The sequence below is a fragment of the Heptranchias perlo genome, chromosome 1 (assembly GCF_035084215.1).
Source record: "Heptranchias perlo isolate sHepPer1 chromosome 1, sHepPer1.hap1, whole genome shotgun sequence".
Classification (NCBI taxonomy): domain Eukaryota; kingdom Metazoa; phylum Chordata; class Chondrichthyes; order Hexanchiformes; family Hexanchidae; genus Heptranchias; species Heptranchias perlo.
The window spans coordinates 159,231,213-159,257,979 of NC_090325.1; positions in this window are offsets into that span (position 1 = coordinate 159,231,213).

Here is a 26,767-nt window from a genome sequence, read left to right on the forward strand (position 1 = left end):
AAAATTGACAAGAATCACGAAAAGTTCTTGTACTTTAAGATAAAATCTTACGCTATTAAAGAAAAAACTTCTTGCTCGCTGAAATATGTTCATTTGCTGAAAATCAACAAAACCATGAAAAGTTCTTGTATTTGAAAATAAAATCTTTTTGCATTAAAGAAGAAAGATCCAGCTGACTGAAATAAGTTAATTGGATGAAAACCAACAAAAATTGACAAGAACCACGAAAAGTTCTTGTATTTTAAGATAAAATCTTACGCTATTAAAGAAAAAACTTCTTGCTCGCTGAAATATGTTCATTTGCTGAAAATGATGAAAACCACGAAAAGCTCTTGTATTTGAAGATAAAATCTTTTTGCATTCAAGAAGAACGATCCAGCTGACTGAAATAAGTTCATTCGCTGAAAACCAATAAAAATTGATAAGAACTACGAAAAGTTCTTGTATTTTAAGATAAAATCTTACGCTACTAAAGAAAAAACCTCTAGCTCGCTGAAATACGTTCGTTTGCTGAAAACCAACAAAACTACGAAAAGTTCTTGTATTTGAAGATAAAATCTTTTTGCTTTGAAGAAGAAAGATCGAGGTGACTGAAATCAGTTCATTAGATGAAAACCAACAAAAATTGACAAGAACCACGAAAAGTTCTTGTATTTTAAGATAAAATCTTATGCTATTAAAGAAAAAACTTCGAGCTCGCTGAAACATGTTCATTTGCTGAAAACCAACAAAACCACGAAAAGCTCTTGTGTTTGAAGATAAAATATTTTTCCTTTAACGAAGAAAGATCGAGCTGACTGAAATAAGTTCATTCGATGAAAACCAACAGAAATTGACAAGAACCACGAAAAGTTCTTGTATTTTAAGATAAAATCTTACGCAATTAAAGAAAAAACTTCTTGCTCGCTGAAATATGTTCATTTGCTGAAAATCAACAAAACCACGAAAAGTTCTTGTATTTGAAAATAAAATCTTTTTGCATTAAAGAAGAAAGATCTAGCTGACTGAAATAAGTTCATGAGATGAAAACCAACAAAAATTGACAAGAATCACGAAAAGTTCTTGTATTTTCAGATAAAATCTTACGCTATTAAAGAAAAAACTTCTTGTTCGCTGAAATATGTTCATTTGCTGAAAATCAACAAAACCACGAAAAGTTCTTGCATTTGAAAATAAAATCTTTTTGCATGAAAGAAGAAAGATCTAGCTGACTGAAATAAGTTCATTAGATGAAAACCAACAAAAATTGATAACAACCACGAAAAGTTCTTTTATTTTAAGATAAAATCTCACGCTACGAAAGAAAAAACTTCTTGCTCGCTGAAATACGTTCATTTGCTGAAAACCAACAAAACTACGAAAAGTTCTTGTATTTGAAGATAAAATCTTTTTGCTTTGAAGAAGAAAGATCCAGCTGACTGAAATAAGTTCATTGGATGAAAACCAACAAAAATTGACAAGAATCACGAAAAGTTCTTGTACTTTAAGATAAAATCTTACGCTATGAAAGAAAAAACTTCTTGCTCGCTGAAATATGTTCATTTGCTGAAAACCAACAAAACCACGAAAAGTTCTTGTATTTGAAAATAAAATCTTTTTGCATTAAAGAAGAAAGATCCAGCTGACTGAAATAAGTTAATTGGATGAAAACCAACAAAAATTGACAAAAACCACGAAAAGTTCTTGTATTTTAAGATAAAATCTTACGCTATTAAAGAAAAAACTTCTTGCTCGCTGAAATATGTTCATTTGCTGAAAACGATGAAAACCACGAAAAGCTCTTGTATTTGAAGATAAAATCTTTTTGCATTCAAGAAGAACGATCCAGCTGACTGAAATAAGTTCATTAGCTGAAAACCAATACAAATTGATAAGAACTACGAAAAGTTCTTGTATTTTAAGATAAAATCTTACGCTACTAAAGAAAAAACTTCTAGCTCGCTGAAATACGTTCATTTGCTGAAAACCAACAAAACTACGAAAAGTTCTTGTATTTGAAGATAAAATCTTTTTGCTTTGAAGAAGAAAGATCGAGGTGACTGAAATCAGTTCATTAGATGAAAACCAACAAAAATTGACAAGAACCACGAAAAGTTCTTGTATTTTAAGATAAAATCTTATGCTATTAAAGAAAAAACTTCGAGCTCGCTGAAACATGTTCATTTGCTGAAAACCAACAAAACCACGAAATGCTCTTGTGTTTGAAGATAAAATCTTTTTCCTTTAACGAAGAAAGATCGAGCTGACTGAAATAAGTTCATTTGATGAAAACCAACAAAAATTGACAGGAACCACGAAAAGTTCTTGTATTTTAAGATAACATCTGACGGTATTAAAGAAAAAACTTCTCGCTCGCTGAAATATGTTCATTTGCTGAAAACCAACAAAACCACGAAAAGTTCTTGTATTTGAAGATAAAATCTTTTTGCATTGAAGAAGAAAGATCGAGCTGACTGAAATAAGTTCATGAGGTGAAAACCAACAAAAATTGACCAGAAGCACGACAAGTTCTTGCATTTTAAGATAAAATCTGAAGCTATTAAAGAAAAAAGTCCGAGCTCTCTGAAATATGTTCATGTGCTGAAAACCAACAAAACCACGAAACGTTCTTGTATTTGAAGATAAAATCTTTTTGCATTAAAGAAGAAAGAGCTCGCTGACTGAAATAAGTTCATGAGATGAAAACCAACAAAAATTGACAAGAACCACGAAAAGTTCTTGTATTTTAAGATTAAATCTGACGCTATTAAAGAAAAAACTTCTCGCTCGCTGAAATATGTTCATTTGCTGAAATTCAGCAAAACCACGAAAAGTTCTTGTATTTGAAGATAAAATCTTTTTCCATTAACGAAGAAAGAGCGAGCTGACTGAAATAAGTTAATTGGATGAAAACCAACAAAAATTGACTAGAACCACGAAAAGCTCTTGTATTTTAAGATAAAATCTTAAGCTATTAAGGAAAAAACTTCTCGCTCGCTGAAATATGTTCATTTGCTGAAATTCAGCAAAACCACGAAAAGTTCTTGTATTTGAAGATAAAATCTTTTTCCATTAACGAAGAAAGAGCGAGCTGACTGAAATAAGTTCATTTGATGAAAACCAACAAAAATTGACAGGAACCACGAAAAGTTCTTCTATTTTAAGATAAAATCTGACGCTATTAAAGAAAAAACTTCTCGCTCGCTGAAATATGTTCATTTGCTGAAAACCAACAAAACCACGAAAAGTTCTTGTATTTGAAGATAAAATCTTTTTGCTTTGAAGAAGAAAGATCGAGGTGACTGAAATCAGTTCATGAGATGAAAACCAACAAAAATTGACAAGAACCACGAAAAGTTCTTGTATTTTAAGATAAAATCTTATGCTATTAAAGAAAAAACTTCGAGCTCGCTGAAACATGTTCATTTGCTGAAAACCAACAAAACCACGAAAAGCTCTTGTGTTTGAAGATAAAATCTTTTTCCTTTAACGAAGAAAGATCGAGCTGACTGAAATAAGTTCATGAGATGAAAACCAACAAAAATTGACAGGAACCACGAAAAGTTCTTGTATTTTAAGATAAAATCTGACGGTATTAAAGAAAAAACTTCTCGCTCGCTGAAATATGTTCATTTGCTGAAAACCAACAAAACCACGAAAAGTTCTTGTATTTGAAGATAAAATCTTTTTGCATTGAAGAAGAAAGATCCAGCTGACTGAAATAAGTTCATGAGATGAAAACGAACAAAAATTGACCAGAAGCACGACAAGTTCTTGCATTTTAAGATAAAATCTGAAGCTATTAAAGAAAAAACTCCGAGCTCTCTGAAATATGTTCATGTGCTGAAAACCAACAAAACCACGAAACGTTCTTGTATTTGAAGATAAAATCTTTTTGCATTAAAGAAGAAAGAGCTAGCTGACTGAAATAAGTTCATGAGATGAAAACCAACAAAAATTGACAAGAACCACGAAAAGTTCTTGTATTTTAAGATAAAATCTTAAGCTATTAAGGAAAAAACTTCTCGCTCGCTGTGACATGTTCATTTGCTGAAAACCAACAAAATCACGAAAAGTTCTTGTATTTTAAGATTAAATCTGACGCTATTAAAGAAAAATCTTCCAGCTCGCTGAAATATGTTCATTTGCTGAAAACCAACAATACCACGAAAAGTTCTTGTATTTGAAGATAAAATCTTTTTGCTTTGAAGAAGAAAGAGCGAGCTGACTGAAATAAGTTCATTGGATGAAAACCAACAAAAATTGACCAGAACCACGACAAGTTCTTGCATTTTAAGAAAAATCTTAAGCTATTAAATAAAAAACTTCCAGCTCGCTGAAATATATTCATTTGCTGAAATCAACAAAACCACGAAAAGTTCTTGTATTTTCAGATAAAATCTTTTTGCATGAAAGAAGAAAGAGCTCGCTGACTGAAATAAGTTCATGAGATGAAAACCAACAAAAATTGACAAGAACCACGAAAAATTCTTGTATTTTAAGATAAAATCTTAAGCTATTAAGGAAAAAACTTCTCGCTCGCTGTAACATGTTCATTTGCTGAAAACCAACAAAACCACGAAAAGTTCTTGTATTTGAAGATAAAATCTTTTTGCTTTGAAGAAGAAAGAGCGAGCTGACTGAAATAATTTCATTGGATGAAAACCAACAAAAATTGACAAGAACCACGAAAAGCTCTTGTATTTTAAGATAAAATCTGACGCTATTAAAGAAAAATCTTCCAGCTCGCTGAAATATGTTCATTTGCTGAAAACCAACAATACCACGAAAAGTTCTTGTATTTGAAGATAAAATCTTTTTGCTTTGAAGAAGAAAGATCCAGCTGACTGAAATAACTTCATTGGATGAAAACCAACAAAAATTGACCAGAACCACGACAAGTTCTTGCATTTTAAGAAAAATCTTAAGCTATTAAAGAAAAAACTTCCAGCTCGCTGAAATATATTCATTTGCTGAAAACCAACAGAACCACGAAAAGCTCTTGTGTTTGAAGATAAAATCTTTTTCCTTTAACGAAGAAAGATTGAGCTGACTGAAATAAGTTCATGAGATGAAAACCAACAAAAATTGACCAGAAGCACGACAAGTTCTTGCATTTTAAGATAAAATCTGAAGCTGTTAAAGAAAAAACTCCGAGCTCGCTGAAATATATTCATTTGCTGAAAATCAACAAAACAACGAAAAGTTCTTGTATTTTAAGATAAAATCTTTTTGCATTAAAGAAGAAAGAGCGAGCTGACTGAAATAAGTTCATGAGATGAAAACCAACAAAAATTGACAAGAACCACGAAACGTTCTTGTATTTTTTGATAAAATCTTACGCAATTAAAGAAAAAACTTCCAGCTCGCTGAAATATGTTCATTTGCTGAAAACCAACAAACACACGAAAAGTTCTTGTATTTGAAGATAAAATCTTTTACATTATAGAAGAAAGAGCTACTTAACTGAAATAAGTTCATTCGATGACAACCAACAAAAATTGACAAGAACCACGAAAAGTTCTTGTATTTTAAGATAAAATCTTACGCTATTAAAGAAAAAACTCCGAACTCGCTGAAATATGTTCATGTGCTGAAAACCAACAAAACCACGAAACGTTCTTGTATTTGAAGATAAAATCTTTTTGCATTAAAGAAGAAAGATCTAGCTGACTGAAATATGTTCATTGGATGAAAACCAACAAAAATTGACAAGAACCACGAAATGTTCTTGTATTTTAAGATTAAATCTGACGTTATTAAAGAAAAAACTTCCAGCACACTGAAATATGTTCATTTGCTGAAAACCAACAAAACCACGAAAAGTTCTTGTATTTGAAGATAAAATCTTTTTGCATTGACGAAGAAAGAGCGAGCTGACTGAAATAAGTTCATTGGATGAAAACCAACAAAAATTGACAAGAACCACGAAAAGTTCTTGTATTTTAAGATAAAATCTTAAGCTATTAAGGAAAAAACTTCTCGCTCGCTGTGACATGTTCATTTGCTGAAAACCAACAAAACCACGAAAAGTTCTTGTATTTGAAGATAAAATCTTTTTGCTTTGAAGAAGAAAGATCGAGCTGATTGAAATAATTTCATTAGATGAAAACCAACAAAAATTGACAAGAACCACGAAAAGTTCTTGTATTTTAAGATTAAATCTGACGCTATTAAAGAAAAAACTTCTCGCTCGCTGAAATATGTTCATTTGCTGAAAATCAGCAGAACCACGAAAAGTTCTTGTATTTGAAGATAAAATCTTTTTCCATTAACGAAGAAAGAGCGAGCTGACTGAAATAAGTTCATTTGATGAAAACCAACAAAAATTGACAGGAACCACGAAAAGTTCTTGTATTTTAAGATAAAATCTGACGGTATTAAAGAAAAAACTTCTCGCTCGCTGAAATATGTTCATTTGCTGAAAACCAACAAAACCACAAAAAGTTCTTGTATTTGAAGATAAAATCTTTTTGCTTTGAAGAAGAAAGATCGAGGTGACTGAAATCAGTTCATGAGATGAAAACCAACAAAAATTGACAAGAACCACGAAAAGTTCTTGTATTTTAAGATAAAATCTTAAGCTATTAAGGAAAAAACTTCTCGCTCGCTGTGACATGTTCATTTGCTGAAAACCAACAAAATCACGAAAAGTTCTTGTATTTGAAGATAAAATCTTTTTGCTTTGAAGAAGAAAGATCGAGCTGATTGAAATAATTTCATTAGATGAAAACCAACAAAAATTGACAAGAACCACGAAAAGTTCTTGTATTTTAAGATTAAATCTGACGCTATTAAAGAAAAAACTTCTCACTCGCTGAAATATGTTCATTTGCTGAAAATCAGCAAAACCACGAAAAGTTCTTGTATTTGAAGATAAAATCTTTTTCCATTAACGAAGAAAGAGCGAGCTGACTGAAATAAGTTCATTGGATGAAAACCAACAAAAATTGACAAGAACCACGAAAAGCTCTTGTATTTTAAGATAAAATCTGACGCTATTAAAGAAAAATCTTCCAGCTCGCTGAAATATGTTCATTTGCTGAAAACCAACAATACCACGAAAAGTTCTTGTATTTGAAGATAAAATCTTTTTGCATTAAAGAAGAAAGAGCTCGCTGACTGAAATAAGTTCATGAGATGAAAACCAACAAAAATTGACAAGAACCACGACAAGTTCTTGCATTTTAAGAAAAATCTTAAGCTATTAAAGAAAAAACTTCCAGCTCGCTGAAATATATTCATTTGCTGAAAATCAACAAAACCACGAAAAGTTCTTGTATTTTCAGATAAAATCTTTTTGCATTAAAGAAGAAAGAGCTCGCTGACTGAAATAAGTTCATGAGATGAAAACCAACAAAAATTGACAAGAACCACGAAAAGTTCTTGTATTTTAAGATAAAATCTTAAGCTATTAAGGAAAAAACTTCTCGCTCGCTGTAACATGTTCATTTGCTGAAAACCAACAAAACCACGAAAAGTTCTTGTATTTGAAGATAAAATCTTTTTGCATTAACGAAGAAAGAGCGAGCTGACTGAAATAAGTTCATTGGATGAAAACCAACAAAAATTGACAAGAACCACGAAAAGTTCTTGTATTTTAAGATAAAATCTTACGATATTTAATAAAAAACTTCTCGCTCGCTGATATATGTTCATTTGCTGAAAACCAACAAAACCACGAAAAGTTCTTGTATTTGAAGATAAAATCCTTTTGCATTGAAGAAGAAAGATCTAGCTGACTGAAATAAGTTCACTGGATGAAAACGAACAAAAATTGACAAGAACCACGAAAAGTTCGTGTATTTTTAGATAAAATCTTCTGCTATTAAAGAAAAAACTCCGAGCTCGCTGAAATATGTTCATGTGCTGAAAACCAACAAAACCACGAAACGTTCTTGTATTTGAAGATAAAATCTTTTTGCATTAAAGAAGAAAGATCTAGCTGACTGAAATATGTTCATTGGATGAAAACCAACAAAAATTGACAAGAACCACGAAATGTTCTTGTATTTTAAGATTAAATCTGACGTTATTAAAGACAAAACTTCCAGCAGACTGAAATATGTTCATTTGCTGAAAACCAACAAAACCACGAAAAGTTCTTGTATTTTAAGATAAAATCTTTTTGCATTAACGAAGAAAGAGCGAGCTGACTGAAATAAGTTCATTGGATGAAAACCAACAAAAATTGACAAGAACCACGAAAAGTTCTTGTATTTTAAGATAAAATCTTACGCTATTTAAGAAAAAACTTCTCGCTCGCTGAAACATGTTCATTTGCTGAAAACCAACAAAACCACGAAAAGCTCTTGTGTTTGAAGATAAAATCTTTTTCCTTTAACGAAGAAAGATTGAGCTGACTGAAATAAGTTCATGAGATGAAAACCAACAAAAATTGACCAGAAGCACGACAAGTTCTTGCATTTTAAGATAAAATCTGAAGCTGTTAAAGAAAAAACTCCGAGCTCGCTGAAATATATTCATTTGCTGAAAATCAACAAAACAACGAAAAGTTCTTGTATTTTAAGATAAAATCTTTTTGCATTAAAGAAGAAAGAGCTAGCTGACTGAAATAAGTTCATGAGATGAAAACCAACAAAAATTGACAAGAACCACGAAACGTTCTTGTATTTTTTGATAAAATCTTACGCAATTAAAGAAAAAACTTCCAGCTCGCTGAAATATGTTCATTTGCTGAAAACCAACAAACACACGAAAAGTTCTTGTATTTGAAGATAAAATCTTTTACATTGTAGAAGAAAGAGCTACTTAACTGAAATAAGTTCATTCGATGACAACCAACAAAAATTGACAAGAACCACGAAAAGTTCTTGTATTTTAAGATAAAATCTTTTTGCATTAAAGAAGAAAGAGCTAGCTGACTGAAATAAGTTCATGAGATGAAAACCAACAAAAATTGACAAGAACCACGAAACGTTCTTGTATTTTTTGATAAAATCTTACGCAATTAATGAAAAAACTTCTTGCTCGCTGAAATATGTTCATTTGCTGAAAATCAACAAAACCACGAAAAGTTCTTGTATTTGAAGATAAAATCTTTTTGCTTTGAAGAAGAAAGATCGAGCTGACTGAAATAAGTTCATGAGATGAAAACCAACAGAAATTGACAAGAACCACGAAAAGTTCTTGTATTTTAAGATGAAATCTGACCCTATTAAAGAAAAAACTTCTCGCTCGCTGAAATATGTTCATTTGCTGAAAATCAGCAAAACCACGAAAAGTTCTTGTATTTGAAGATAAAATCTTTTTGCATTAACGAAGAAAGAGCGAGCTGACTGAAATAAGTTCATTGGATGAAAACCAACAAAAATTGACAAGAACCACGAAAAGTTCTTGTATTTCAAGATAAAATCTTACGCTATTAAAGAAAAAACTTCTTGCTCGCTGAAATATGTTCATTTGCTGAAAACCAACAATACCACGAAAAGTTCTTGTATTTGAAGATAAAATCTTTTTGCTTTGAAGAAGAAAGAGCGAGCTGACTGAAATAAGTTCATTGGATGAAAACCAACAAAAATTGACCAGAACCACGACAAGTTCTTGCATTTTAAGAAAAATCTTAAGCTATTAAAGAAAAAACTTCCAGCTCGCTGAAATATATTCATTTGCTGAAATCAACAAAACTACGAAAAGTTCTTGTATTTTCAGATAAAATCTTTTTGCATTAAAGAAGAAAGAGCTCGCTGACTGAAATAAGTTCATGAGATGAAAACCAACAAAAATTGACAAGAACCACGAAAAATTCTTGTATTTTAAGATAAAATCTTAAGCTATTAAGGAAAAAACTTCTCGCTCGCTGTAACATGTTCATTTGCTGAAAACCAACAAAACCACGAAAAGTTCTTGTATTTGAAGATAAAATCTTTTTGCTTTGAAGAAGAAAGATCGAGCTGATTGAAATAATTTCATTAGATGAAAACCAACAAAAATTGACAAGAACCACGAAAAGTTCTTGTATTTTAAGATTAAATCTGACCCGATTAAAGAAAAAACTTCTCGCTCGCTGAAATATGTTCATTTGCTGAAAATCAGCAAAACCACAAAAAGTTCTTGTATTTGAAGATAAAATCTTTTTGCATTAACGAAGAAAGAGCGAGCTGACTGAAATAAGTTCATTGGATGAAAACGAACAAAAATTGACAAGAACCACGAAAAGTTCTTGTATTTTTAGATAAAATCTTATGCTATTAAAGAAAAAACTTCGAGCTCGCTGAAACATGTTCATTTGCTGAAAACCAACAAAACCACGAAAAGCTCTTGTGTTTGAAGATAAAATCTTTTTCCTTTAACGAAGAAAGATTGAGCTGACTGAAATAAGTTCATGAGATGAAAACCAACAAAAATTGACCAGAAGCACGACAAGTTCTTGCATTTTAAGATAAACTCTGAAGCTGTTAAAGAAAAAACTCCGAGCTCGCTGAAATATATTCATTTGCTGAAAATCAACAAAACAACGAAAAGTTCTTGTATTTTAAGATAAAATCTTTTTGCATTAAAGAAGAAAGAGCTAGCTGACTGAAATAAGTTCATGAGATGAAAACCAACAAAAATTGACAAGAACCACGAAACGTTCTTGTATTTTTTGATAAAATCTTACGCAATTAAAGAAAAAACTTCCAGCTCGCTGAAATATGTTCATTTGCTGAAAACCAACAAACACACGAAAAGTTCTTGTATTTGAAGATAAAATCTTTTACATTATAGAAGAAAGAGCTACTTAACTGAAATAAGTTCATTCGATGACAACCAACAAAAATTGACAAGAACCACGAAAAGTTCTTGTATTTTAAGATAAAATCTTTTTGCATTAAAGAAGAAAGAGCTAGCTGACTGAAATAAGTTCATGAGATGAAAACCAACAAAAATTGACAAGAACCACGAAACGTTCTTGTATTTTTTGATAAAATCTTACGCAATTAATGAAAAAACTTCTTGCTCGCTGAAATATGTTCATTTGCTGAAAATCAACAAAACCACGAAAAGTTCTTGTATTTGAAGATAAAATCTTTTTGCTTTGAAGAAGAAAGATCGAGCTGACTGAAATAAGTTCATGAGATGAAAACCAACAGAAATTGACAAGAACCACGAAAAGTTCTTGTATTTTAAGATTAAATCTGACCCTATTAAAGAAAAAACTTCTCGCTCGCTGAAATATGTTCATTTGCTGAAAATCAGCAAAACCACGAAAAGTTCTTGTATTTGAAGATAAAATCTTTTTGCATTAACGAAGAAAGAGCGAGCTGACTGAAATAAGTTCATTGGATGAAAACCAACAAAAATTGACAAGAACCACGAAAAATTCTTGTATTTTAAGATAAAATCTTAAGCTATTCAGGAAAAAACTTCTTGCTCGCTGAAATATGTTCATTTGCTGAAAATCAACAAAACCACGAAAAGTTCTTGTATGTGAAGATAAAATCTTTTTGCATTCAAGAAGAACGATCCAGCTGACTGAAATCAGTTCATTAGATGAAAACCAACAAAAATTGACAAGAACCACGAAAAGTTCTTGTATTTTAAGATAAAATCTGACGGTATTAAAGAAAAAACTTCTCGCTCGCTGAAATATGTTCATTTGCTGAAAACCAACAAAACCACGAAAAGTTCTTGTATTTGAAGATAAAATCTTTTTGCATTGAAGAAGAAAGATCTAGCTGACTGAAATAAGTTCATGAGATGAAAACCAACAAAAATTGACCAGAAGCACGACAAGTTCTTGCATTTTAAGATAAAATCTGAAGCTATTAAAGAAAAAACTCCGAGCTCTCTGAAATATGTTCATGTGCTGAAAACCAACAAAACCACGAAACGTTCTTGTATTTGAAGATAAAATATTTTTGCATTAAAGAAGAAAGAGCTAGCTGACTGAAATAAGTTCATGAGATGAAAACCAACAAAAATTGACAAGAACCACGAAAAGTTCTTGTATTTTAAGATAAAATCTTAAGCTATTAAGGAAAAAACTTCTCGCTCGCTGAAATATGTTCATTTGCTGAAAATCAGCAAAACCACGAAAAGTTCTTGTATTTGAAGATAAAATCTTTTTGCTTTGAAGAAGAAAGATCGAGCTGATTGAAATAATTTCATGAGATGAAAACCAACAAAAATTGACCAGAACCACGACAAGTTCTTGCATTTTAAGAAAAATCTTAAGCTATTAAAGAAAAAACTTCCAGCTCGCTGAAATATATTCATTTGCTGAAAATCAACAAAACCACGAAATGTTCTTGTATTTTCAGATAAAATCTTTTTGCATTAAAGAAGAAAGAGCTCGCTGACTGAAATAAGTTCATGAGATGAAAACCAACAAAAATTGACAAGAACCACGAAAAGTTCTTGTATTTTAAGATAAAATCTTAAGCTATTAAGGAAAAAACTTCTCGCTCGCTGTAACATGTTCATTTGCTGAAAACCAACAAAACCACGAAAAGTTCTTGTATTTGAAGATAAAATCTTTTTGCATTAACGAAGAAAGAGCGAGCTGACTGAAATAAGTTCATTGGATGAAAACCAACAAAAATTGACAAGAACCACGAAAAGTTCTTGTATTTTAAGATAAAATCTTACGATATTTAATAAAAAACTTCTCGCTCGCTGATATATGTTCATTTGCTGAAAACCAACAAAACCACGAAAAGTTCTTGTATTTGAAGATAAAATCCTTTTGCATTGAAGAAGAAAGATCTAGCTGACTGAAATAAGTTCACTGGATGAAAACGAACAAAAATTGACAAGAACCACGAAAAGTTCGTGTATTTTTAGATAAAATCTTCTGCTATTAAAGAAAAAACTCCGAGCTCGCTGAAATATGTTCATGTGCTGAAAACCAACAAAACCACGAAACGTTCTTGTATTTGAAGATAAAATCTTTTTGCATTAAAGAAGAAAGATCTAGCTGACTGAAATATGTTCATTGGATGAAAACCAACAAAAATTGACAAGAACCACGAAATGTTCTTGTATTTTAAGATTAAATCTGACGTTATTAAAGACAAAACTTCCAGCAGACTGAAATATGTTCATTTGCTGAAAACCAACAAAACCACGAAAAGTTCTTGTATTTTAAGATAAAATCTTTTTGCATTAACGAAGAAAGAGCGAGCTGACTGAAATAAGTTCATTGGATGAAAACCAACAAAAATTGACAAGAACCACGAAAAGTTCTTGTATTTTAAGATAAAATCTTACGCTATTTAAGAAAAAACTTCTCGCTCGCTGAAACATGTTCATTTGCTGAAAACCAACAAAACCACGAAAAGCTCTTGTGTTTGAAGATAAAATCTTTTTCCTTTAACGAAGAAAGATTGAGCTGACTGAAATAAGTTCATGAGATGAAAACCAACAAAAATTGACCAGAAGCACGACAAGTTCTTGCATTTTAAGATAAAATCTGAAGCTGTTAAAGAAAAAACTCCGAGCTCGCTGAAATATATTCATTTGCTGAAAATCAACAAAACAACGAAAAGTTCTTGTATTTTAAGATAAAATCTTTTTGCATTAAAGAAGAAAGAGCTAGCTGACTGAAATAAGTTCATGAGATGAAAACCAACAAAAATTGACAAGAACCACGAAACGTTCTTGTATTTTTTGATAAAATCTTACGCAATTAAAGAAAAAACTTCCAGCTCGCTGAAATATGTTCATTTGCTGAAAACCAACAAACACACGAAAAGTTCTTGTATTTGAAGATAAAATCTTTTACATTGTAGAAGAAAGAGCTACTTAACTGAAATAAGTTCATTCGATGACAACCAACAAAAATTGACAAGAACCACGAAAAGTTCTTGTATTTTAAGATAAAATCTTTTTGCATTAAAGAAGAAAGAGCTAGCTGACTGAAATAAGTTCATGAGATGAAAACCAACAAAAATTGACAAGAACCACGAAACGTTCTTGTATTTTTTGATAAAATCTTACGCAATTAATGAAAAAACTTCTTGCTCGCTGAAATATGTTCATTTGCTGAAAATCAACAAAACCACGAAAAGTTCTTGTATTTGAAGATAAAATCTTTTTGCTTTGAAGAAGAAAGATCGAGCTGACTGAAATAAGTTCATGAGATGAAAACCAACAGAAATTGACAAGAACCACGAAAAGTTCTTGTATTTTAAGATGAAATCTGACCCTATTAAAGAAAAAACTTCTCGCTCGCTGAAATATGTTCATTTGCTGAAAATCAGCAAAACCACGAAAAGTTCTTGTATTTGAAGATAAAATCTTTTTGCATTAACGAAGAAAGAGCGAGCTGACTGAAATAAGTTCATTGGATGAAAACCAACAAAAATTGACAAGAACCACGAAAAGTTCTTGTATTTCAAGATAAAATCTTACGCTATTAAAGAAAAAACTTCTTGCTCGCTGAAATATGTTCATTTGCTGAAAACCAACAATACCACGAAAAGTTCTTGTATTTGAAGATAAAATCTTTTTGCTTTGAAGAAGAAAGAGCGAGCTGACTGAAATAAGTTCATTGGATGAAAACCAACAAAAATTGACCAGAACCACGACAAGTTCTTGCATTTTAAGAAAAATCTTAAGCTATTAAAGAAAAAACTTCCAGCTCGCTGAAATATATTCATTTGCTGAAATCAACAAAACTACGAAAAGTTCTTGTATTTTCAGATAAAATCTTTTTGCATTAAAGAAGAAAGAGCTCGCTGACTGAAATAAGTTCATGAGATGAAAACCAACAAAAATTGACAAGAACCACGAAAAATTCTTGTATTTTAAGATAAAATCTTAAGCTATTAAGGAAAAAACTTCTCGCTCGCTGTAACATGTTCATTTGCTGAAAACCAACAAAACCACGAAAAGTTCTTGTATTTGAAGATAAAATCTTTTTGCTTTGAAGAAGAAAGATCGAGCTGATTGAAATAATTTCATTAGATGAAAACCAACAAAAATTGACAAGAACCACGAAAAGTTCTTGTATTTTAAGATTAAATCTGACCCGATTAAAGAAAAAACTTCTCGCTCGCTGAAATATGTTCATTTGCTGAAAATCAGCAAAACCACAAAAAGTTCTTGTATTTGAAGATAAAATCTTTTTGCATTAACGAAGAAAGAGCGAGCTGACTGAAATAAGTTCATTGGATGAAAACGAACAAAAATTGACAAGAACCACGAAAAGTTCTTGTATTTTTAGATAAAATCTTATGCTATTAAAGAAAAAACTTCGAGCTCGCTGAAACATGTTCATTTGCTGAAAACCAACAAAACCACGAAAAGCTCTTGTGTTTGAAGATAAAATCTTTTTCCTTTAACGAAGAAAGATTGAGCTGACTGAAATAAGTTCATGAGATGAAAACCAACAAAAATTGACCAGAAGCACGACAAGTTCTTGCATTTTAAGATAAACTCTGAAGCTGTTAAAGAAAAAACTCCGAGCTCGCTGAAATATATTCATTTGCTGAAAATCAACAAAACAACGAAAAGTTCTTGTATTTTAAGATAAAATCTTTTTGCATTAAAGAAGAAAGAGCTAGCTGACTGAAATAAGTTCATGAGATGAAAACCAACAAAAATTGACAAGAACCACGAAACGTTCTTGTATTTTTTGATAAAATCTTACGCAATTAAAGAAAAAACTTCCAGCTCGCTGAAATATGTTCATTTGCTGAAAACCAACAAACACACGAAAAGTTCTTGTATTTGAAGATAAAATCTTTTACATTATAGAAGAAAGAGCTACTTAACTGAAATAAGTTCATTCGATGACAACCAACAAAAATTGACAAGAACCACGAAAAGTTCTTGTATTTTAAGATAAAATCTTTTTGCATTAAAGAAGAAAGAGCTAGCTGACTGAAATAAGTTCATGAGATGAAAACCAACAAAAATTGACAAGAACCACGAAACGTTCTTGTATTTTTTGATAAAATCTTACGCAATTAATGAAAAAACTTCTTGCTCGCTGAAATATGTTCATTTGCTGAAAATCAACAAAACCACGAAAAGTTCTTGTATTTGAAGATAAAATCTTTTTGCTTTGAAGAAGAAAGATCGAGCTGACTGAAATAAGTTCATGAGATGAAAACCAACAGAAATTGACAAGAACCACGAAAAGTTCTTGTATTTTAAGATTAAATCTGACCCTATTAAAGAAAAAACTTCTCGCTCGCTGAAATATGTTCATTTGCTGAAAATCAGCAAAACCACGAAAAGTTCTTGTATTTGAAGATAAAATCTTTTTGCATTAACGAAGAAAGAGCGAGCTGACTGAAATAAGTTCATTGGATGAAAACCAACAAAAATTGACAAGAACCACGAAAAATTCTTGTATTTTAAGATAAAATCTTAAGCTATTCAGGAAAAAACTTCTTGCTCGCTGAAATATGTTCATTTGCTGAAAATCAACAAAACCACGAAAAGTTCTTGTATGTGAAGATAAAATCTTTTTGCATTCAAGAAGAACGATCCAGCTGACTGAAATCAGTTCATTAGATGAAAACCAACAAAAATTGACAAGAACCACGAAAAGTTCTTGTATTTTAAGATAAAATCTGACGGTATTAAAGAAAAAACTTCTCGCTCGCTGAAATATGTTCATTTGCTGAAAACCAACAAAACCACGAAAAGTTCTTGTATTTGAAGATAAAATCTTTTTGCATTGAAGAAGAAAGATCTAGCTGACTGAAATAAGTTCATGAGATGAAAACCAACAAAAATTGACCAGAAGCACGACAAGTTCTTGCATTTTAAGATAAAATCTGAAGCTATTAAAGAAAAAACTCCGAGCTCTCTGAAATATGTTCATGTGCTGAAAACCAACAAAACCACGAAACGTTCTTGTATTTGAAGATAAAATATTTTTGCATTAAAGAAGAAAGAGCTAGCTGACTGAAATAAGTTCATGAGATGAAAACCAACAAAAATTGACAAGAACCACGAAAAGTTCTTGTATTTTAAGATAAAATCTTAAGCTATTAAGGAAAAAACTTCTCGCTCGCTGAAATATGTTCATTTGCTGAAAATCAGCAAAACCACGAAAAGTTCTTGTATTTGAAGATAAAATCTTTTTGCTTTGAAGAAGAAAGATCGAGCTGATTGAAATAATTTCATGAGATGAAAACCAACAAAAATTGACCAGAACCACGACAAGTTCTTGCATTTTAAGAAAAATCTTAAGCTATTAAAGAAAAAACTTCCAGCTCGCTGAAATATATTCATTTGCTGAAAATCAACAAAACCACGAAAAGTTCTTGTATTTTCAGATAAAATCTTTTTGCATTAAAGAAGAAAGAGCTCGCTGACTGAAATAAGTTCATGAGATGAAAACCAACAAAAATTGACAAGAACCACGAAAAGTTCTTGTATTTTAAGATAAAATCTTAAGCTATTAAGGAAAAAACTTCTCGCTCGCTGTAACATGTTCATTTGCTGAAAACCAACAAAACCACGAAAAGTTCTTGTATTTGAAGATAAAATCTTTTTGCATTAACGAAGAAAGAGCGAGCTGACTGAAATAAGTTCATTGGATGAAAACCAACAAAAATTGACAAGAACCACGAAAAGTTCTTGTATTTTAAGATAAAATCTTACGATATTTAATAAAAAACTTCTCGCTCGCTGATATATGTTCATTTGCTGAAAACCAACAAAACCACGAAAAGTTCTTGTATTTGAAGATAAAATCCTTTTGCATTGAAGAAGAAAGATCTAGCTGACTGAAATAAGTTCACTGGATGAAAACGAACAAAAATTGACAAGAACCACGAAAAGTTCGTGTATTTTTAGATAAAATCTTCTGCTATTAAAGAAAAAACTCCGAGCTCGCTGAAATATGTTCATGTGCTGAAAACCAACAAAACCACGAAACGTTCTTGTATTTGAAGATAAAATCTTTTTGCATTAAAGAAGAAAGATCTAGCTGACTGAAATATGTTCATTGGATGAAAACCAACAAAAATTGACAAGAACCACGAAATGTTCTTGTATTTTAAGATTAAATCTGACGTTATTAAAGACAAAACTTCCAGCACACTGAAATATGTTCATTTGCTGAAAACCAACAAAACCACGAAAAATTCTTGTATTTTAAGATAAAATCTTTTTGCATTAACGAAGAAAGAGCGAGCTGACTGAAATAAGTTCATTGGATGAAAACCAACAAAAATTGACAAGAACCACGAAAAGTTCTTGTATTTTAAGATAAAATCTTACGCTATTTAAGAAAAAACTTCTCGCTCGCTGAAACATGTTCATTTGCTGAAAACCAACAAAACCACGAAAAGCTCTTGTGTTTGAAGATAAAATCTTTTTCCTTTAACGAAGAAAGATTGAGCTGACTGAAATAAGTTCATGAGATGAAAACCAACAAAAATTGACCAGAAGCACGACAAGTTCTTGCATTTTAAGATAAAATCTGAAGCTGTTAAAGAAAAAACTCCGAGCTCGCTGAAATATATTCATTTGCTGAAAATCAACAAAACAACGAAAAGTTCTTGTATTTTAAGATAAAATCTTTTTGCATTAAAGAAGAAAGAGCTAGCTGACTGAAATAAGTTCATGAGATGAAAACCAACAAAAATTGACAAGAACCACGAAACGTTCTTGTATTTTTTGATAAAATCTTACGCAATTAAAGAAAAAACTTCCAGCTCGCTGAAATATGTTCATTTGCTGAAAACCAACAAACACACGAAAAGTTCTTGTATTTGAAGATAAAATCTTTTACATTGTAGAAGAAAGAGCTACTTAACTGAAATAAGTTCATTCGATGACAACCAACAAAAATTGACAAGAACCACGAAAAGTTCTTGTATTTTAAGATAAAATCTTTTTGCATTAAAGAAGAAAGAGCTAGCTGACTGAAATAAGTTCATGAGATGAAAACCAACAAAAATTGACAAGAACCACGAAACGTTCTTGTATTTTTTGATAAAATCTTACGCAATTAATGAAAAAACTTCTTGCTCGCTGAAATATGTTCATTTGCTGAAAATCAACAAAACCACGAAAAGTTCTTGTATTTGAAGATAAAATCTTTTTGCTTTGAAGAAGAAAGATCGAGCTGATTGAAATAATTTCATTAGATGAAAACCAACAAAAATTGACAAGAACCACGAAAAGTTCTTGTATTTTAAGATTAAATCTGACGCTATTAAAGAAAAAACTTCTCGCTCGCTGAAATATGTTCATTTGCTGAAAATCAGCAGAACCACGAAAAGTTCTTGTATTTGAAGATAAAATCTTTTTCCATTAACGAAGAAAGAGCGAGCTGACTGAAATAAGTTCATTGGATGAAAACCAACAAAAATTGACAAGAACCACGAAAAGCTCTTGTATTTTAAGATAAAATCTGACGCTATTAAAGAAAAATCTTCCAGCTCGCTGAAATATGTTCATTTGCTGAAAACCAACAAAACCACGAAAAGCTCTTGTGTTTGAAGATAAAATCTTTTTCCTTTAACGAAGAAAGATCGAGCTGACTGAAATAAGTTCATTTGATGAAAACCAACAAAAATTGACAGGAACCACGAAAAGTTCTTGTATTTTAAGATAAAATCTGACGGTATTAAAGAAAAAACTTCTCGCTCGCTGAAATATGTTCATTTGCTGAAAACCAACAAAACCACAAAAAGTTCTTGTATTTGAAGATAAAATCTTTTTGCTTTGAAGAAGAAAGATCGAGGTGACTGAAATCAGTTCATGAGATGAAAACCAACAAAAATTGACAAGAACCACGAAAAGTTCTTGTATTTTAAGATAAAATCTTAAGCTATTAAGGAAAAAACTTCTCGCTCGCTGTGACATGTTCATTTGCTGAAAACCAACAAAATCACGAAAAGTTCTTGTATTTGAAGATAAAATCTTTTTGCTTTGAAGAAGAAAGATCGAGCTGATTGAAATAATTTCATTAGATGAAAACCAACAAAAATTGACAAGAACCACGAAAAGTTCTTGTATTTTAAGATTAAATCTGACGCTATTAAAGAAAAAACTTCTCACTCGCTGAAATATGTTCATTTGCTGAAAATCAGCAAAACCACGAAAAGTTCTTGTATTTGAAGATAAAATCTTTTTCCATTAACGAAGAAAGAGCGAGCTGACTGAAATAAGTTCATTGGATGAAAACCAACAAAAATTGACAAGAACCACGAAAAGCTCTTGTATTTTAAGATAAAATCTGACGCTATTAAAGAAAAATCTTCCAGCTCGCTGAAATATGTTCATTTGCTGAAAACCAACAATACCACGAAAAGTTCTTGTATTTGAAGATAAAATCTTTTTGCATTAAAGAAGAAAGAGCTCGCTGACTGAAATAAGTTCATGAGATGAAAACCAACAAAAATTGACAAGAACCACGACAAGTTCTTGCATTTTAAGAAAAATCTTAAGCTATTAAAGAAAAAACTTCCAGCTCGCTGAAATATATTCATTTGCTGAAAATCAACAAAACCACGAAAAGTTCTTGTATTTTCAGATAAAATCTTTTTGCATTAAAGAAGAAAGAGCTCGCTGACTGAAATAAGTTCATGAGATGAAAACCAACAAAAATTGACAAGAACCACGAAAAGTTCTTGTATTTTAAGATAAAATCTTAAGCTATTAAGGAAAAAACTTCTCGCTCGCTGTAACATGTTCATTTGCTGAAAACCAACAAAACCACGAAAAGTTCTTGTATTTGAAGATAAAATCTTTTTGCATTAACGAAGAAAGAGCGAGCTGACTGAAATAAGTTCATTGGATGAAAACCAACAAAAATTGACAAGAACCACGAAAAGTTCTTGTATTTTAAGATAAAATCTTACGATATTTAATAAAAAACTTCTCGCTCGCTGATATATGTTCATTTGCTGAAAACCAACAAAACCACGAAAAGTTCTTGTATTTGAAGATAAAATCCTTTTGCATTGAAGAAGAAAGATCTAGCTGACTGAAATAAGTTCACTGGATGAAAACGAACAAAAATTGACAAGAACCACGAAAAGTTCGTGTATTTTTAGATAAAATCTTCTGCTATTAAAGAAAAAACTCCGAGCTCGCTGAAATATGTTCATGTGCTGAAAACCAACAAAACCACGAAACGTTCTTGTATTTGAAGATAAAATCTTTTTGCATTAAAGAAGAAAGATCTAGCTGACTGAAATATGTTCATTGGATGAAAACCAACAAAAATTGACAAGAACCACGAAATGTTCTTGTATTTTAAGATTAAATCTGACGTTATTAAAGACAAAACTTCCAGCAGACTGAAATATGTTCATTTGCTGAAAACCAACAAAACCACGAAAAGTTCTTGTATTTTAAGATAAAATCTTTTTGCATTAACGAAGAAAGAGCGAGCTGACTGAAATAAGTTCATTGGATGAAAACCAACAAAAATTGACAAGAACCACGAAAAGTTCTTGTATTTTAAGATAAAATCTTACGCTATTTAAGAAAAAACTTCTCGCTCGCTGAAACATGTTCATTTGCTGAAAACCAACAAAACCACGAAAAGCTCTTGTGTTTGAAGATAAAATCTTTTTCCTTTAACGAAGAAAGATTGAGCTGACTGAAATAAGTTCATGAGATGAAAACCAAAAAAAATTGACCAGAAGCACGACAAGTTCTTGCATTTTAAGATAAAATCTGAAGCTGTTAAAGAAAAAACTCCGAGCTCGCTGAAATATATTCATTTGCTGAAAATCAACAAAACAACGAAAAGTTCTTGTATTTTAAGATAAAATCTTTTTGCATTAAAGAAGAAAGAGCTAGCTGACTGAAATAAGTTCATGAGATGAAAACCAACAAAAATTGACAAGAACCACGAAACGTTCTTGTATTTTTTGATAAAATCTTACGCAATTAAAGAAAAAACTTCCAGCTCGCTGAAATATGTTCATTTGCTGAAAACCAACAAACACACGAAAAGTTCTTGTATTTGAAGATAAAATCTTTTACATTGTAGAAGAAAGAGCTACTTAACTGAAATAAGTTCATTCGATGACAACCAACAAAAATTGACAAGAACCACGAAAAGTTCTTGTATTTTAAGATAAAATCTTTTTGCATTAAAGAAGAAAGAGCTAGCTGACTGAAATAAGTTCATGAGATGAAAACCAACAAAAATTGACAAGAACCACGAAACGTTCTTGTATTTTTTGATAAAATCTTACGCAATTAATGAAAAAACTTCTTGCTCGCTGAAATATGTTCATTTGCTGAAAATCAACAAAACCACGAAAAGTTCTTGTATTTGAAGATAAAATCTTTTTGCTTTGAAGAAGAAAGATCGAGCTGACTGAAATAAGTTCATGAGATGAAAACCAACAGAAATTGACAAGAACCACGAAAAGTTCTTGTATTTTAAGATGAAATCTGACCCTATTAAAGAAAAAACTTCTCGCTCGCTGAAATATGTTCATTTGCTGAAAATCAGCAAAACCACGAAAAGTTCTTGTATTTGAAGATAAAATCTTTTTGCATTAACGAAGAAAGAGCGAGCTGACTGAAATAAGTTCATTGGATGAAAACCAACAAAAATTGACAAGAACCACGAAAAGTTCTTGTATTTCAAGATAAAATCTTACGCTATTAAAGAAAAAACTTCTTGCTCGCTGAAATATGTTCATTTGCTGAAAACCAACAATACCACGAAAAGTTCTTGTATTTGAAGATAAAATCTTTTTGCTTTGAAGAAGAAAGAGCGAGCTGACTGAAATAAGTTCATTGGATGAAAACCAACAAAAATTGACCAGAACCACGACAAGTTCTTGCATTTTAAGAAAAATCTTAAGCTATTAAAGAAAAAACTTCCAGCTCGCTGAAATATATTCATTTGCTGAAATCAACAAAACTACGAAAAGTTCTTGTATTTTCAGATAAAATCTTTTTGCATTAAAGAAGAAAGAGCTCGCTGACTGAAATAAGTTCATGAGATGAAAACCAACAAAAATTGACAAGAACCACGAAAAATTCTTGTATTTTAAGATAAAATCTTAAGCTATTAAGGAAAAAACTTCTCGCTCGCTGTAACATGTTCATTTGCTGAAAACCAACAAAACCACGAAAAGTTCTTGTATTTGAAGATAAAATCTTTTTGCTTTGAAGAAGAAAGATCGAGCTGATTGAAATAATTTCATTAGATGAAAACCAACAAAAATTGACAAGAACCACGAAAAGTTCTTGTATTTTAAGATTAAATCTGACCCGATTAAAGAAAAAACTTCTCGCTCGCTGAAATATGTTCATTTGCTGAAAATCAGCAAAACCACAAAAAGTTCTTGTATTTGAAGATAAAATCTTTTTGCATTAACGAAGAAAGAGCGAGCTGACTGAAATAAGTTCATTGGATGAAAACGAACAAAAATTGACAAGAACCACGAAAAGTTCTTGTATTTTTAGATAAAATCTTATGCTATTAAAGAAAAAACTTCGAGCTCGCTGAAACATGTTCATTTGCTGAAAACCAACAAAACCACGAAAAGCTCTTGTGTTTGAAGATAAAATCTTTTTCCTTTAACGAAGAAAGATTGAGCTGACTGAAATAAGTTCATGAGATGAAAACCAACAAAAATTGACCAGAAGCACGACAAGTTCTTGCATTTTAAGATAAAATCTGAAGCTGTTAAAGAAAAAACTCCGAGCTCGCTGAAATATATTCATTTGCTGAAAATCAACAAAACAACGAAAAGTTCTTGTATTTTAAGATAAAATCTTTTTGCATTAAAGAAGAAAGAGCTAGCTGACTGAAATAAGTTCATGAGATGAAAACCAACAAAAATTGACAAGAACCACGAAACGTTCTTGTATTTTTTGATAAAATCTTACGCAATTAAAGAAAAAACTTCCAGCTCGCTGAAATATGTTCATTTGCTGAAAACCAACAAACACACGAAAAGTTCTTGTATTTGAAGATAAAATCTTTTACATTATAGAAGAAAGAGCTACTTAACTGAAATAAGTTCATTCGATGACAACCAACAAAAATTGACAAGAACCACGAAAAGTTCTTGTATTTTAAGATAAAATCTTTTTGCATTAAAGAAGAAAGAGCTAGCTGACTGAAATAAGTTCATGAGATGAAAACCAACAAAAATTGACAAGAACCACGAAACGTTCTTGTATTTTTTGATAAAATCTTACGCAATTAATGAAAAAACTTCTTGCTCGCTGAAATATGTTCATTTGCTGAAAATCAACAAAACCACGAAAAGTTCTTGTATTTGAAGATAAAATCTTTTTGCTTTGAAGAAGAAAGATCGAGCTGACTGAAATAAGTTCATGAGATGAAAACCAACAGAAATTGACAAGAACCACGAAAAGTTCTTGTATTTTAAGATTAAATCTGACCCTATTAAAGAAAAAACTTCTCGCTCGCTGAAATATGTTCATTTGCTGAAAATCAGCAAAACCACGAAAAGTTCTTGTATTTGAAGATAAAATCTTTTTGCATTAACGAAGAAAGAGCGAGCTGACTGAAATAAGTTCATTGGATGAAAACCAACAAAAATTGACAAGAACCACGAAAAATTCTTGTATTTTAAGATAAAATCTTAAGCTATTCAGGAAAAAACTTCTTGCTCGCTGAAATATGTTCATTTGCTGAAAATCAACAAAACCACGAAAAGTTCTTGTATGTGAAGATAAAATCTTTTTGCATTCAAGAAGAACGATCCAGCTGACTGAAATCAGTTCATTAGATGAAAACCAACAAAAATTGACAAGAACCACGAAAAGTTCTTGTATTTTAAGATAAAATCTGACGGTATTAAAGAAAAAACTTCTCGCTCGCTGAAATATGTTCATTTGCTGAAAACCAACAAAACCACGAAAAGTTCTTGTATTTGAAGATAAAATCTTTTTGCATTGAAGAAGAAAGATCTAGCTGACTGAAATAAGTTCATGAGATGAAAACCAACAAAAATTGACCAGAAGCACGACAAGTTCTTGCATTTTAAGATAAAATCTGAAGCTATTAAAGAAAAAACTCCGAGCTCTCTGAAATATGTTCATGTGCTGAAAACCAACAAAACCACGAAACGTTCTTGTATTTGAAGATAAAATATTTTTGCATTAAAGAAGAAAGAGCTAGCTGACTGAAATAAGTTCATGAGATGAAAACCAACAAAAATTGACAAGAACCACGAAAAGTTCTTGTATTTTAAGATAAAATCTTAAGCTATTAAGGAAAAAACTTCTCGCTCGCTGAAATATGTTCATTTGCTGAAAATCAGCAAAACCACGAAAAGTTCTTGTATTTGAAGATAAAATCTTTTTGCTTTGAAGAAGAAAGATCGAGCTGATTGAAATAATTTCATGAGATGAAAACCAACAAAAATTGACCAGAACCACGACAAGTTCTTGCATTTTAAGAAAAATCTTAAGCTATTAAAGAAAAAACTTCCAGCTCGCTGAAATATATTCATTTGCTGAAAATCAACAAAACCACGAAAAGTTCTTGTATTTTCAGATAAAATCTTTTTGCATTAAAGAAGAAAGAGCTCGCTGACTGAAATAAGTTCATGAGATGAAAACCAACAAAAATTGACAAGAACCACGAAAAGTTCTTGTATTTTAAGATAAAATCTTAAGCTATTAAGGAAAAAACTTCTCGCTCGCTGTAACATGTTCATTTGCTGAAAACCAACAAAACCACGAAAAGTTCTTGTATTTGAAGATAAAATCTTTTTGCATTAACGAAGAAAGAGCGAGCTGACTGAAATAAGTTCATTGGATGAAAACCAACAAAAATTGACAAGAACCACGAAAAGTTCTTGTATTTTAAGATAAAATCTTACGATATTTAATAAAAAACTTCTCGCTCGCTGATATATGTTCATTTGCTGAAAACCAACAAAACCACGAAAAGTTCTTGTATTTGAAGATAAAATCCTTTTGCATTGAAGAAGAAAGATCTAGCTGACTGAAATAAGTTCACTGGATGAAAACGAACAAAAATTGACAAGAACCACGAAAAGTTCGTGTATTTTTAGATAAAATCTTCTGCTATTAAAGAAAAAACTCCGAGCTCGCTGAAATATGTTCATGTGCTGAAAACCAACAAAACCACAAAACGTTCTTGTATTTGAAGATAAAATCTTTTTGCATTAAAGAAGAAAGATCTAGCTGACTGAAATATGTTCATTGGATGAAAACCAACAAAAATTGACAAGAACCACGAAATGTTCTTGTATTTTAAGATTAAATCTGACGTTATTAAAGACAAAACTTCCAGCACACTGAAATATGTTCATTTGCTGAAAACCAACAAAACCACGAAAAATTCTTGTATTTTAAGATAAAATCTTTTTGCATTAACGAAGAAAGAGCGAGCTGACTGAAATAAGTTCATTGGATGAAAACCAACAAAAATTGACAAGAACCACGAAAAGTTCTTGTATTTTAAGATAAAATCTTACGCTATTTAAGAAAAAACTTCTCGCTCGCTGAAACATGTTCATTTGCTGAAAACCAACAAAACCACGAAAAGCTCTTGTGTTTGAAGATAAAATCTTTTTCCTTTAACGAAGAAAGATTGAGCTGACTGAAATAAGTTCATGAGATGAAAACCAACAAAAATTGACCAGAAGCACGACAAGTTCTTGCATTTTAAGATAAAATCTGAAGCTGTTAAAGAAAAAACTCCGAGCTCGCTGAAATATATTCATTTGCTGAAAATCAACAAAACAACGAAAAGTTCTTGTATTTTAAGATAAAATCTTTTTGCATTAAAGAAGAAAGAGCTAGCTGACTGAAATAAGTTCATGAGATGAAAACCAACAAAAATTGACAAGAACCACGAAACGTTCTTGTATTTTTTGATAAAATCTTACGC